The 14,146-nt window shown below is 41.7% G+C and overlaps 1 long non-coding RNA gene across 1 annotated transcript; it reads left to right on the forward strand.

Moving 5' to 3' along the window:
* The first annotated feature begins 6,982 nt into the window (after window positions 1-6,982).
* On the forward strand, window positions 6,983-9,565 carry LOC136355878 (uncharacterized). The gene is made up of 3 exons (XR_010740417.1): window positions 6,983-7,351; window positions 8,157-8,219; window positions 9,336-9,565. It is a non-coding gene; the product is annotated as an uncharacterized lncRNA (long non-coding RNA).
* Window positions 9,566-14,146: the final 4,581 nt, after the last annotated feature.

Here is a 14,146-nt window from a genome sequence, read left to right on the forward strand (position 1 = left end):
GTGGTTGACTGTCTTTAAACTCGATTTTGGGGTGGAAAGTGCTGAAATTTACCAAGCAAGTCGCGCATCAGACTACAGCTCTGATACCTATATCCCCTGTTAAGCTTGGTTTCATCTCTTTATTTTTCTTTTCCAAAAAGGGAACACGCTTGGTTTCATCTCTTTATTTTTTTTTCTTCCCAAAAGGAAACACTTTTCTTATGTCAACAGTCTAAAGTCTAAGCTGTACTACAAGTTTTCAGGAAGCGTCGTGTAATTTTCCTCTATTTTCAATCTCCTGCAGGATGGAACCTTCCATAAACACTCTTAAAGCTGTGGCCACGGTTTATCTACATCTGCTCTAGAAGGAAGAAGACTACCGATCTAGGCGTGTAAAAATCGGACGCTGACGTCAGCATGACGTTAGCGTCACGTATGCGTGTAAAACCACTTTAAACTATTTTTTTTCTTAAATTATTTATCCAAATCATGATCCGATTACACCATTAAATTTGTTGCAATTAAATCTTCAAAACAAGACCACACATATATTCCGATGAAATTTTTTTTAGCTTATTATTGATTTATGTTTTAAGTATTGTACGATGTTCCATCAAGTATATCGGAATTGTTTTACTAAGTAGATCGAAAATGTTTCGATCGTTTAAATCAGGCATTGTTTCACCTTATATAAAAACAATGTTTCAGCAAATAGCGAAAGAATGTTTCAGTTCACTATAATATTAGATCTATACATAGTGAAACATTGTGAATAGACTAGGTGAAACATTTTTGGTGGAACGAAAAATGAAACGAATTCCCTTAATAAAGGGTTTCCAAAATATGTCGGTGATTTGTTGCAAAAGAATGTTTCGTTCACTGCAACATTAGATCTATACATAGTGAAATATTGTGAGTACACTAGGTGAAACTTTTTTTTTGAGACACGTGGTGGGGCTAGGGGAACGTGCGCACCGGGGGCTAGGGGAACGTGAACCCCCGCCAGTCGCCAGGCCTGAGCATTTTCGGCTCTAGAATATAAGGATTTTTAGGGGTAAACATGATTATTATTAAGAAAGTAGGTAAAATTAAATGAGAAAGATTAGGATTGGATGGTAGTGCAAGTAGATGGAAAAATTAAATGTTGGAGAGTTGTGATTGGTTGCGAAGAAAATATTGGTAAAGATGTTATATTTTTGGATAAATTTTAAAAGTTAAAAGTTAAAAGTTGTTATATTTAGAAAGGAGGGAATAAGAAATTTATAGCACATTTCGTCGAAGGGGTAGCTTAGCTTGCATTCCATCTTGTGGGTAAAGAATAAATTCCCTGTGTGGCCACGATGGGAACTCTAAATTTGTGATCGCGTTTTGACATTTTTTTAATTAGTTGGAAGTGCCAGTACGTCTGATATCGTATACCAGTCAAGTTTACTAATGCAATTGCTAACGATAATGAAGGAACGGTGCATACTTGTTCTTGTGTGTGACAAAGATGGAGGAATAATAATTAGCATGTAATCAAGCCCTAGCTGATGTCAAAAGAAAGAGCTAAAGAGAAGGGGGCATCGAAAAGAAGAATAATCAAGCTAAAAACCTGAAAATGAAAAGGAATGATCAAGTTAAAATGGGTATTAGTATAGCAATTTCATTAGTATAGCGTGCAACACTGTAAAAGCTATATAGTTGATAAGATTCTTTTACTTGACGACAGCAACCCAAAGTAAACTAAATTGATCTTTAATTTCCTTTCCTTTACTTCTGAATACCTCCCATACTGTATAAAGAATATCTTTTCGGAGGAGGTTAATTAACTTATAGATTGTGCTAACTAGCTAGTCTAGCTAAGTCACGTGAGAATATATTAATTTGAGATAGCGTTATTAAGGCCGGACAAATATTGATTAACTTTTATTTCGAAATTAATTAGTGATAATGCAATATGCATACTGCTGAAGTTCACATCTAGGTAATAGACAAGTACTCCCCCGTCCCTAAATATTTGATACCGTTGAATTTTTTAAATATGTTTGACCGTTCGTCTTATTAAAAACTTTTGTGAAATATGTAAAACTATACGTATACATAAAAAAGTATATTGAACAATGAATCAAATGATATGAAAAGAATTAATAATTACTTAATTTTTTTTAATAAAACAAATGGTCAAACATGTTTTAAAAAATCAACGGCGTCAAATATTTAGGGACGGAGGGAGTACTAGTTTAGCAAGAGAAAGCAGGAAAGAAAAAAAATCCAGCAGTTCCACAACAACTTGAGATTTGACCTAACTAGTTAATTGTAATCCGGAAAGAGTTAAGAAGGGCTAAAATGACTTGAGGTTTGAATCGCGAGGGAGTATAACTTTCAAAAAATGGAGTGATTACCTCCCTTTGTATGGAAATTTGGAAATAGCAGTTAATAGCAGTTGAGTTGCAATGAAACAGCAGGGAAGTGCCTGGAACTTTTTATCAACGAAAGATGCAGTGAGTAATGCGCATGCATACTGACATCTTTTAGCGACGTATTAAGATCCTATTGGCTAACTACCCTACTCTCTCAGTAAAAAAACAAACAACTACTGATTAAGAATTTAGACATATGTATAATACCCAAATTCATAAACAGAAAGTGATTTCTAAATATAAGTACTCCGATCCATTACTATTTCCCAACTAGTACTCCGATCCATTTTTAAATAAAAGTACCTCTAAATTTTGAATTGCTAGGTTCCCCTCGTAATAAGCACATGATTTGATGAAAGTATTTGCATTCTCGAGTCTCAAAGATGTTTATATTTTACGAAGCAAGCATAGCTTAACTGATTATATTTCTTGTGGTGGAACTAGACTAGATGAGTTCAAGGTCTAGATTTGACACGGTTTTTTTAGGCTAATTATTAGTTTAGTGGTAGATGATGTATCCGTCAACAGCGAAGCACCCGTGTTGACTTTGTCAATGTTAATATATGCTAGCCTAGTCTTTCGAAGATCCTCATATAGTAGTGTGTACGTTCACATGGGTTTGTGCACGTGTTATGAGCATATGCATTTATACTGTTTTTTTTTAAATAAAATGTTATTGTTATGTACATAATAATTTAAATAATAGAAATACTTATATTTGGTATTGGAGATAGTATATGTGGCTAGCTGATCTCTTAATTTAATCTTAAATTAGATGCAAAGGGCCGGGCCTATCTAAACACAACACTACTTCTTGCCATGATGTCAAGCTCCTCTATATATACCAACCACCACCCACAAGCATGGCCATCACACACAAAAACGCATGCATATGCAATACTATGTATCAGCCCAATTAATTAAGGTAATCAGGGTGTTAGACGATTGACATGGGTTTCCTCCTGAGGGTTGTGCAGCTGGCCATAGTCATTGCAGCTGCTCTCGTGATCGTCATCACATCATCAGGCAGCCACTACCGCGACAGCGTTGGAGTGACTGATCACGGTGCGTCCATGGCGGCTCGCCGTGATCAATCATTACGTCATTTGTTAGTGCCCGGCGAACACGACGGCGCCGCCCGCCGCCTCCTCCTGGCAGCGCCGCCGGCGGCGAAGACGACGACGACGACGTCCGACCATCATCGGAACAAGCTGAACGTCGTGGTACGTGGCGCGACGCCATCCAAGGGCTCCAACGACCCCAACAACCGGAATTGATCGATCGATCTCTGATCGACGGCCGGCATTATATATGCAGATGGAGATTTGGCAACTACGTACGTACTAATTAACTAGCTCGATCCATGAAACATGATCTGTTTGATTTGAACGTCTACTGTATATCGAAGGTAATTAATTAACCACCCTAGTAATTTAACAGAAATGTTTGTTTCTGCCAAGAACGATGATATATGCCAGATCGTGGTTTGTATGGTGTCAGACTGACGGTGATCGAGCAGAGTATAGCTGGGCAGGCTAGCTAGCTGCTTATGCCCAGTAGTTTGTTTTTCATGTATATATATGTGTTATGTGTACCTCTTATTGTATCAAATATACTTCATACTTCAACCTTCTGATAAAATGATATACTGTTGATTTTATCGATGTATATTGTAAAACAAGGTTGATTATTAGTGATCCTCGGATTTGTTCTCTTAATTTTCCTCCCATAAAAGCAGAGGTGCAAAAAAGTTTAACTCTATCCCTTCGTATAAAAATCACACCATGGAGAAAGATACAGAATATATGGTGAAGCTGTTTCTTTATTAGATCAATCTATGTTTGCATGCATATAAATGTCTCGTCCTGCCCTCTCTGGTGTTGGTAGAAGATAATCCTTATCTCTACCCCGGTTCGTATGAGTCCCACTCCGGTGCTTTCTACTCCGTCGCCGTTCATCTCCCTCGCCGCCTCCGTCGCCCGTCCTGGCGTCTCCTCCCCCTCCAGCGCCGTCGCCTTCTCCGCTCCCTCCGTCGAAGCCCTTCTTCGCTGCCCTCGCTGCCTTCTCCCCCGCCCACGTCTCCACGCCGGCTTGTGAGCCCCCTTCGTCGCCGTCCGCCTCCCCCGCTATCGGTGCCTTGTGAGCCCCCTCCATCACCGTCCTCCTTCCCCGTCCCCTTCTCCAGTGAGTCGCGTCACGTCGCCGCGCCTCCACCCGCCTCTGCCGGCTCGCCATGAGCCCTCTCCGTCGCATCGCCTCCTCCCGCCACCGCCGCCACGTCCTCCTCCCCATCAACCGCCGCCCCCTTCTCCTCTCCACCGCTGTCGCCATCGACCTAGCCGCTATCGCGGCTCTCCCCTCCCCATCAACCGCCACCCCCTTCTCCACCGTGCCACTACCGCCGGCACCCCCTGCATCTGCCGCCCCCTTCTCCAGTGAGTCGCCTCACGTCGATCTCCTCCGCGCCACCAGCGATCCCGTGCCGATCTCCTCCGCATCCCCCTCTGGCAACCTTCTCCTTGGCTGGTGGTAAGTAAACGGGTCAAAATTTCTTACTGTTATGATTTTGCATATAAAGGTTGTTTGTTCTTCAATCCATTGTATTGTATTTTGATTATTTGCTTGAATGGTTGGAAGCAAGGTCAGTTTACAAGACGGTGGCATGCGCGAAGGGGATCCGCATGCCCGCGAAGGGGTTCTCGGTGTTCAGGTGCGACATTGAAGCAGATGCACGTCGGTGACATCGACAGCTTACTTCCCTGAGTCACCCCAAAGCGTAAGGTTTCATATACCACTCCTTCTCAAATGGATACAAATATCAACTATGAATATTGTCTCAAAAAGGCATCAATGTTTGGGATCAGTCAAATACCCAAGTAGTATCTAAATTATTTAATAAGGGGAAGAGAGCATAGTAAGGTAAATGTTGGAGAGATAATCCATTTATATCATGGTTGGTAGCAGTGGACGGTCTTTAATCTTGTTCAGTTCGGAGTTGATCAAAATTCCGACTAAGTCCTGCCGAAATGTTTTCATATCCTTCTACATAATGTAAAGGGAGTGCACTGGTGCAAAATATGAATAGAGGTCGTTGTAGTTGCTTGTATTTGAATTTTTGGGAGATAAGATCTGCTCCAATGCTCCATGAACTTAAGGGTGTACAGGCCACACGAGACGCTACAAGAATTTAGTCGTTGTGCTAACACGTTACCGTAATTGAAAAATGTGAATATCATGTGGAAGAGTTTGAGTCACCCACCCGTCTCCTTGCTTTGGCAATTTTTGGACTTTGTTGTATTCCCATTCGGTAATATTGAAATCAGGCCAATCATGTTTTAACTGAGGGTGTTGATTCTCTGTCCCATCTAATCCTCTCCCGATAGCTAGCAGCTGGGAAGTTTTGTGCAACGTTGGTACGGTTAAAAGATAGCAAAACCAATTTGAATTGTACAAGTGGAAGTGTATCGCTTACCACACGCCTTAGATTGGGTCGATCTTCACTGATTGGCTTTGCGAGCGAATCTAGTATTTGCACCTCACGTCACTTGGTGTTAAGAACGGCTAGGTGCCAGTGTGTTTGTTTAATATTAATTGGGAGGAAAATCTGCAGATGTTCAACAGCAAGATAGGGTCGTAAATTGTATTAGCCATTACATAGATAACTTAAATAAGTATTACCATGTCAAATGCTAGATAGTCGCGTGCCATATCTCTTATCCATCGATTTCACGAGGTTTGCTTACTTCGACATGAGCTCCCTCTACATTTAGTAGACCTATTTTTAGGGCCAGCTCTAGGAAGGCCTTGCCATCTCCCCTGATTTCTTTCTCTTTATAGCGGAGACATTGGATGTATGCATCCATGACCTGAATTTGAGGTTAGTTCAGTTACATAATAACAAATATAGTTATAAAAAAATAGTAGGCTTGTTAAATAGGCGAACTTACATCATCATTCAAGAATTGTGGTTGTGTTAGTACTTTCATTGATATCTGATTAACCTCCACTTCTTCAATATGCACCATCACTTTGTTAACCTCTGTCTTATTAATGTAGGTAATGAAAGGGTGTTCTTTTTTAGTCAACTCTACAAAGGAAGGACAAATTAGTAATAGATGTATAGGAATGTTAAATGGTTAGGTATTACCTTCTGAATTTTTTAACAGTGTCACGTCCTGACTTTTCGCTTTCTGTTCTTCTCGCCTATTTGCGAAAATTCACATTTGGTTTATTCGTCTAAAATAGCTTAATGAAAATTTCGTTAAATCAAACGGTTTTAAAGTGATTAATTAATTAATTACTTTGTTCGCTTTGTGATTCTTAATTGGAGTTAGTTGGATTTAATTTGTATTTCGGAAGTGGAGCTCAATCCCTAATTCAAATTCCATCCAAATCCAATATTCCTTTTCAAATCCTAAATCCTTCCCAAAAATTCCAAATACTTTATATTTGGAATTTTCCAGAGAAGTCCCTGTCTTTTTCCCTTTTTCCTTCCTCTCTTTTTCTCTATTCTGCCCTTTTGCAGTTTAGCCCTTATTCTTCTTTCTTTTTCTTTTTCCCCCACCTTCTTCTACCTCCAGCTCTCTCTCTCCTTCTTGAGCTGCAGGCCCGGGGAGGCCAAGCCCCGAGCCCACGTGCTGCCTCGGCCCGGCCTCCTCCTCCTCTCTGCGTCGCCGGCCCAAGCCGCCGCCGACCGAGCCCGCGCCGGCCGCGCCGCAAGCCCACACGGCCGCCGCCAAATCCCGCAAGCCGCGCCGCCAAATTCGGAGCCGCCGCCTTTCCAAAGCTTGCGCCGTGCGCCCTAACCCTAGCTACTCCCTCCCCTATAAATACCGTCGGCCACCGCCCCTTTTTCCCCTTTTTCCAAAGCCGCCGCCATCTCCACCGTGAGCAGCCGCCGCGTTGCTTCGTGCCGCCGTCGGGAGCCGCGCCGTCGTCGTCACCATCTCCTTCCCGTGCCGCCGCCGCTGGTAAAGCCCCGAGGCTGAGCCCTCTCTCCCTTTCGTGCCGCCGTTTCTCTCTCCACCTCAACTCCGGCGTCCGCCTCTCGTCGCCGTGCGCCATCTCCACGCAGTCCCGGAGCTCGGTGCTGCGCCACCGCGTTGGCCTCGACCTCCTCTGCCTCCGCCGCTGTTTGCCGCAGCCGCCGTGCGCCGTCGCCGACGAACGCCGCCGACGCCGCCGCGCTGGAGCCGCCGGTCCTGCCATGGCCAGAGCACGCCCAGGCCGTGTGATGGAGCAGCTGCTGCTTGCCTTCTCCCCTGTGACACTGACGTGTGGGACCTGCCATCCAAAATCCTCAAATAAATCTAAGCCGTCCAAATCCCTAGATCAAATCCCAGCCGTTGGATCTACATAATCCCTTCTTTCGCCACGTCAGCCCTACATCCACCCACGTCAGTGCCACCTCATCGCCTTGTGTCGCCACGTGTCGTTCCACGTCATCGAGTCCACATACACCGAGTCCACTCATACACTCTATGCCAATGACAGTGGGCCCACATATATTTTTCCTATCCAAAATTAATTCAATTTCCGAAATTAAATATCCAGAGAATATTCTCGGAATATTCCTTTTTCTTTTATCCTCGGATTTTCCCCGAATTCAAACTTCGGAGGCCATAACTTTTCCGTTTGAACTCCAATTCGATCCATTCTTCTTCCTAAATTCTTCTAAAATCGAGCTTTACCTCCTGGTTTAATTGGTTATTTCATTTGATGTTATTTAGTTAGATTTTCTTTGTGTTTTTTTGTTTTTCTTTTGCAATCGTGTAGACGTTGGAGCGGAAGAGCAGTTTGCTTCAGAAGACGCTGTGCAAGGACAGTACTGGGATCAAGGCAAGTGCACTCTTTGAACATATTGAACCCATTTGTGAAATGTTTTGTTTTGAATACATGCATTGTTTTGTTTATAAACCATCGATGGGTAGCGTGACCTAATTGTTATTATTATCCTACCTTTGATAATTATTGATTGCCCGTGATTCCTTGTCACCCTAGTCTTTGTGAGTTGAACATTGGGCTCAACTCATGGTAGAGTAGTTATGCTTAGCCCGCTCAAGGTTGTTTTACAAGCAAAATATAATTTTGATTAATCATATACTTATAATCACTTTTATATGAACTGTGTGGCTGTGTGCTATCTTTTCGGTAGCATGTGTTGCACCGTGTAAAACAACGGGCGGATAAAACATTTTTGACCGGGGTGATGGGTGGTTCTGTGTGAACCTGGTTAGGTGGTAATGTATCTGTGTGATCGTTGCCGGGTACGGTCTCTGTGTGAGCCTACTGTTGAGCTGTGTGCTATTGTAGTTTGGCAAGTTGCCTTGGTCAATTAAGGACTTCACTTCATAAGTCATGGATCTGAGCCTAACGTGCAACCACATGTTCTCATGGGAAGAACCTGGCCCAGTAGGATTCCGAGTCTTGGCACTGTCAGCCCAGGTGGCAAGATGATAGGAGTTTAGGTTCGCCATGGGGACTTTCTTGTCTGTGTGAGGGAAAGGTGTCTCATGGGGGAAGGCAGTGTTGGGCCGCACACAACCTGAAGTGTGATACTTGCGCATGGCCGTTAAAAGGATGATGTATCTTGTGGGTCAAGCTGTACAACCTCTGCAGAGTGTTAATTAATCTATTCGAATAGCCGTGTCCGCGGTCATGGACATGCTCGGTGATATTTCATGAGGGGTAGTTTGTGAAAACTGGGAATGAACTATGTGCAGGTTAATGAATATAGCTATGTGGTCCTGTGTGGACGAATCCTGTGTGGATGGATAGTTGGTAATACCCGTTATTTATAACTATTGTTTTAAACCTGTTCATAAATTGTTTATAACTGCAAACTGCTGTGTTATGCAAAATAGCCATTGCCTTTGTTGTCAGCTTTGCATATGCATATTTCTGTGTGCTTGCTGAGTATTCCATGTACTCACCTTGCAATTCCTCCAATTCCAGAAGAAAGGTTCCCGCTGTTTCCTGAGGAGTTTGCTGCTGAAGACGAGGAATAGGTTGTGAGTCCCAGTTGACTGCCTATGGCAAGTTGAATGGAGCTACTGCGCATTTATCATATTTCCGCTGCTACTTTAATATTTTCCTTAGACCCTTCGTGGCAGAATAAATGTAAACTTTAGCCATAAGGCTTATCACAGTCATTATTAATATTAAATATTAGGTTTCCTTTGTGATGTTGGCTGTGATATTATCTTTGTGTCTGTGTGTGCTAGCTTGATCCTGGACTAGCACTTATACACAGGAGGTCCTATTTTGGGTCCTCACAAACGGTGTCTGGCTAATCATTTTTTTTCTTCTTTTGACCTTATAAGGCGTTCTTTGGTGGGCTTTTGTGTATGTTTGTTTGGGTAAGATCTTCCTTCTCGATGTACACTAGAAAATGGTAAGTCAAATCAGTAACACACAAACATAGAATAGAAGTAATAAAATTATGGATTATGTAGAGAGTTCGTACATTCAGATATTTCATTCGGTGTTTGGTTGTTTTGTTTCCTCTTTTTTTCACCCCGTAATTCATCTGTGTCTGGCATGATAGCTTCTTTATTCGTTTGTGCTTGAAAAGGAGGAAAGTTAGTACCATTGACATGAGCATATGTCACGATGAAATAGCATAGTACCTATTGTTTTCTTTGTCTGTGTTTGGGTTCTGACTATGTCCTTTTTATCCCTTGTTTCGTAGATGAAGTCAGTCCGATTTGTTGGTTTGCATGTTCTTCCTGTAGGACCTGTAAGCCTCTTCCTGCTTTGATTACACTAGTTACTGTTGTCCTGTTAGGTAACAATGTTCACGTTAGTATTATGATAAGTTGTAGTAACGTTAGCGAGAGAATTAAATTTCAGTTTACCTTCGTTTCGCAAACCATGTTTACATTTTGGTTTATATAGGCCTCTTCGTGATGATTTGATATAAGCTCCCTGGGATCAATTTGTTCTTGTTCAACATCCTGCAATAGCGTTAACCTTTTTTAGCGGTGTTACATAAGTAATATTGATTAACATAAGTAATATTGATTAACAGTATAGTTTATGATCTTTACCTCAAACACATGCGTAGTATCTTTTTGATCTGGGCATTTTGAATCATTTTCCATGCAATCTAGTATCAATGATCGCATACGTGGCCAAAAATCCTTTGTGAAACTGTTGAAATTATTCTCTAAAGTTTGGATGCTTTCTTGGTAACCTTTCTTGTAAAGTGATATCGGCTGATTGTTCAGTGGATGTTATAGAGTGTACTAGAATAGCACAAGTGAGAAAAGGATGTCAAACATATTTTGTTAAATAGAGGTCGTATTAAAACCCCTTATATATAAATCTTCAGAAGTGCATTGAAAATATTCATTGCTACGTGTTTTCAAGTCTTTGTCCTGCTCTTTTTCATCGGGGATTTCATTGCAATCTATAGTTCCACTAATGTTGTCGACAACCTATGTTTTAGTCAAAAATGTGTATTAGTGATTTTACAGACAATTGATATAATTAGTACATAGTATTAAAAATGAGATAGTTACCTTCCCTTTTCCAAAAAGGTAAGAAAATCGTTTTTTTCTTTTTTGTAACATCCTCAAATTTTAAACTAAAATTTGACTGCATCATGCTGGCTTTTGATTAATTTAGTGTGTTTTAAAAATCCATTTGATTTTTAATTGGTTCAAGTATTACTTCTTTAGAACCCTACTAATTTATCCTAACTATTTCTTTTATTCCAAACCTTAGTGAATTTGAGCAATTCTCTCAAATTTCAATTATAGATTATTTCCTTAGCTTATCCTAATATTAGTGAGGATTTGCTATAACTCCAAACCCTAGTGAAACCCTACCAAATTCATAGATTAAATTCATCCTTTTCTAGGGAAATATTCAAAATTTCTGAAATTCACTGTTCATCGCACTCAAGGTGCTTGATGAAATGCCCAGCCCATCTAGAGCAACCCAATCACTACCCAATTTTGTGCAAAGTCTAGAATTGATCCTAGGGGACCACACCCCACTCAAAAACCGTGGATTTCTTTGCCTCTTCCACCCCTTCACGCGCGCCGCCCGGTTGTCCGACTTTGCCGCGCGTCGTGTCGCTGCGCGTCGGCCTTGGGGCCGCTAGCCGTTCGACGCCCTCAGACCGCCGTCGCCAACCAATCTTGACAACAACAAAGCCGGGATAATGACCACCGCCAGAAATCGCCGCTCGACGCCGTGCGCTCCTGTCCAAGCCGCTGCCGAGTGCGATTTCGCTTCTACCCGGGATAAATCACGCCAATTCTTGCCGCACGGTTGGATTGAAGATAGACGATGGTATCCCCTCTCACAATTCAAACCATTCACCCCCGAGTCGGTTGTTTTCACCCTCGCCGCCGTAGCGCGTCGCGTCCGGATTGGCGCCGGCACGTCGCCAGCCAATTTCACACGCGGTCAAGCCAATCCTTCGCCAGTAAGTATTCAAACGTGGCCTCCGCCACTCAAAGTGATCTTGGCCACCCTCTAACAGCTTCTGCCGCCCCAGCCATATCCAATCTTTGAGCTCATCCATGGTGATGACGGTGCCCGGGCTCATCCACTCCTTCTAGCCCTATAAATAGGACCCCAATCCCTTCCTTGTCCATCATCGATCAACAACAACCACAGCCCCACAACCCCGAAGCTCTGCTTCACCAAACCATCTCATCAACCACCATCATCCGTCGGTCGAACACCTTGTGCGCGATCGACTCCACACTCCTCCATCCATCCTCCGCCTTAAATACCGCTTAGAACACCTTATATCAACCATGTTCTAGTATAGTAGACCCTAACCGAAGCTCTGCGTCGAGTTTTACCTCGCCGCACCAAGCCTGAAGTACTCAGGCCAAATCGAGTGTTTCATATCAATGACTTAAATACTACCCCAATTTGGACTGAATCTCCAGAGGAAGAGGAAGATCCAGAAGAACGAGAGCTTGAGATACAAGAACATCTTTCTATACATGCTGATAATCAAGAAAATAATGAAGACCCTTACTCATGCTCTGCTCCCAATATTACTACATCAACTTCTGCATCTCCTCATGATTTCTCACACTTCGCACCTGCATCATTATTTGCTAATCCCACAGAAGGCAGTGGTGGATGGCTTGACGAATAGAAGTTATAGATAGTTAGAGGTCTTAAGTGTAGAATAGTTAGTAATCCTACTCTTCTCTAACTTTTATGTGTGATTACCTCTTCTTTTATGGTTGTGGTTTTCTTTGGTTTGTTTCTTTTGTAGCATACACCATGTACAACGTTGTTCATAAATAAAATCTATGTTTAATTATGGATGTTGACTCCCCTTTGAGAAGATATCAATTACCCCATTTTCTAGATGAATGCGGGCAATGGCAGTACGGGTGAAGGAGATACAGGAGAAATCCCTTCACCAAATCCTACCACCTTGGTAGAAGTAATGGCAACACAAACTCAATTATTACAAGCCATAGCACAAAATCAAGGAAATAAAGGTTACAACGCACATCCATAATTTATGAGAATTAAACCACTGGTTTTTTCTAAATCTGAAGAACCTATGGATGCCGAAGACTGGCTAAGGGCTATTGAAAAGAAACTAACCTTGGTCAGAACAAACGAACAAGAGAAGATAACCTTTGCAACCCATCAACTAGAAGGACCAGCCAATGAATGGTGGGAAGCATATCAAGCTTCTATAGAAGATCCTACACATATTATTACATGGATGGAATTTACTACAGCTTTTAGAGATGCTTTTATACCTACAGCTGTGATCAGGATGAAAAAGAATGAATTTCGAAGATTGAGGCAAGGTTTTATGACAGGACAAGAATATTTGAATAAATTTACACAACTAGCTCGATATACTGCCTCAGACATTCAAGATGAAAAAGAAAAGATTGAAAGATTTATAGAAGGATTACATGATGAACTTCAAGGATCAATGATTAGTCAAGATCATGAAAATTTTCAAAGCCTAGTCAATAAAGTGGTTAGGCTAGAAAATGATCGTAGAATGGTGGAAGGACTCCGTAAGAGAAGAATGAATTTACAACGACAATCGCCAACTAGAAGTTCACTACAAGTTCGGAGGCCTTATCCATTTAAACCATCTCTACCCAATCCAAAGCCAGGCATGCCACCAATACTACCAAGACCTGGATTAAAAATGGAAGACTCCCCATGTTATGTTTGTGGGAATATTGGGCATTTCGCGAGACTCTGCCCTAATCGTCAAAATATGGGTGGCCAAACTTCTTATCAGAAACCATCTACTACAGGTTTTATAAAGAAAAATCCTCCAATTATTAAGAGTGGACCTAATATTAGACGTGGTCAAGTACATCATATTAAAGCAGAAGAAGCTCAACAAGACCCTAATATATTGATGGGTATGTTCACCATAACTCTAAACCAGTTACTGTTCTATTTGATTCTGGTGCCTCTCATTCCTTTTTATCTGCAAAAGCCAATTGGAATCAGTCTTTACCTAAAGATAATTTAGATAAGGCTATGCTAATACATTCACCTGGAGGAACCATATTAGTATCATCTATTTGTAGAAATGTACCGGTTAAATTAGGAGATCAAATATTTTTAATTGACTTGATGGTACTACCTACCCAAACTATAGATATTATTTTGGGCATGGATTGGTTAGCCAAGAATAATGGACTAATCAACTGTGCAACAAGAGAGGTTATCCTTAGTGATGAATGAGGAATAAATACAAGGATAATAGTTAAACCTAATCTATCCATGGAACATTATATGAC

This window comes from Oryza sativa, chromosome 3 (genome assembly GCF_034140825.1).
Source record: "Oryza sativa Japonica Group chromosome 3, ASM3414082v1".
Lineage (NCBI taxonomy): Eukaryota > Viridiplantae > Streptophyta > Magnoliopsida > Poales > Poaceae > Oryza > Oryza sativa.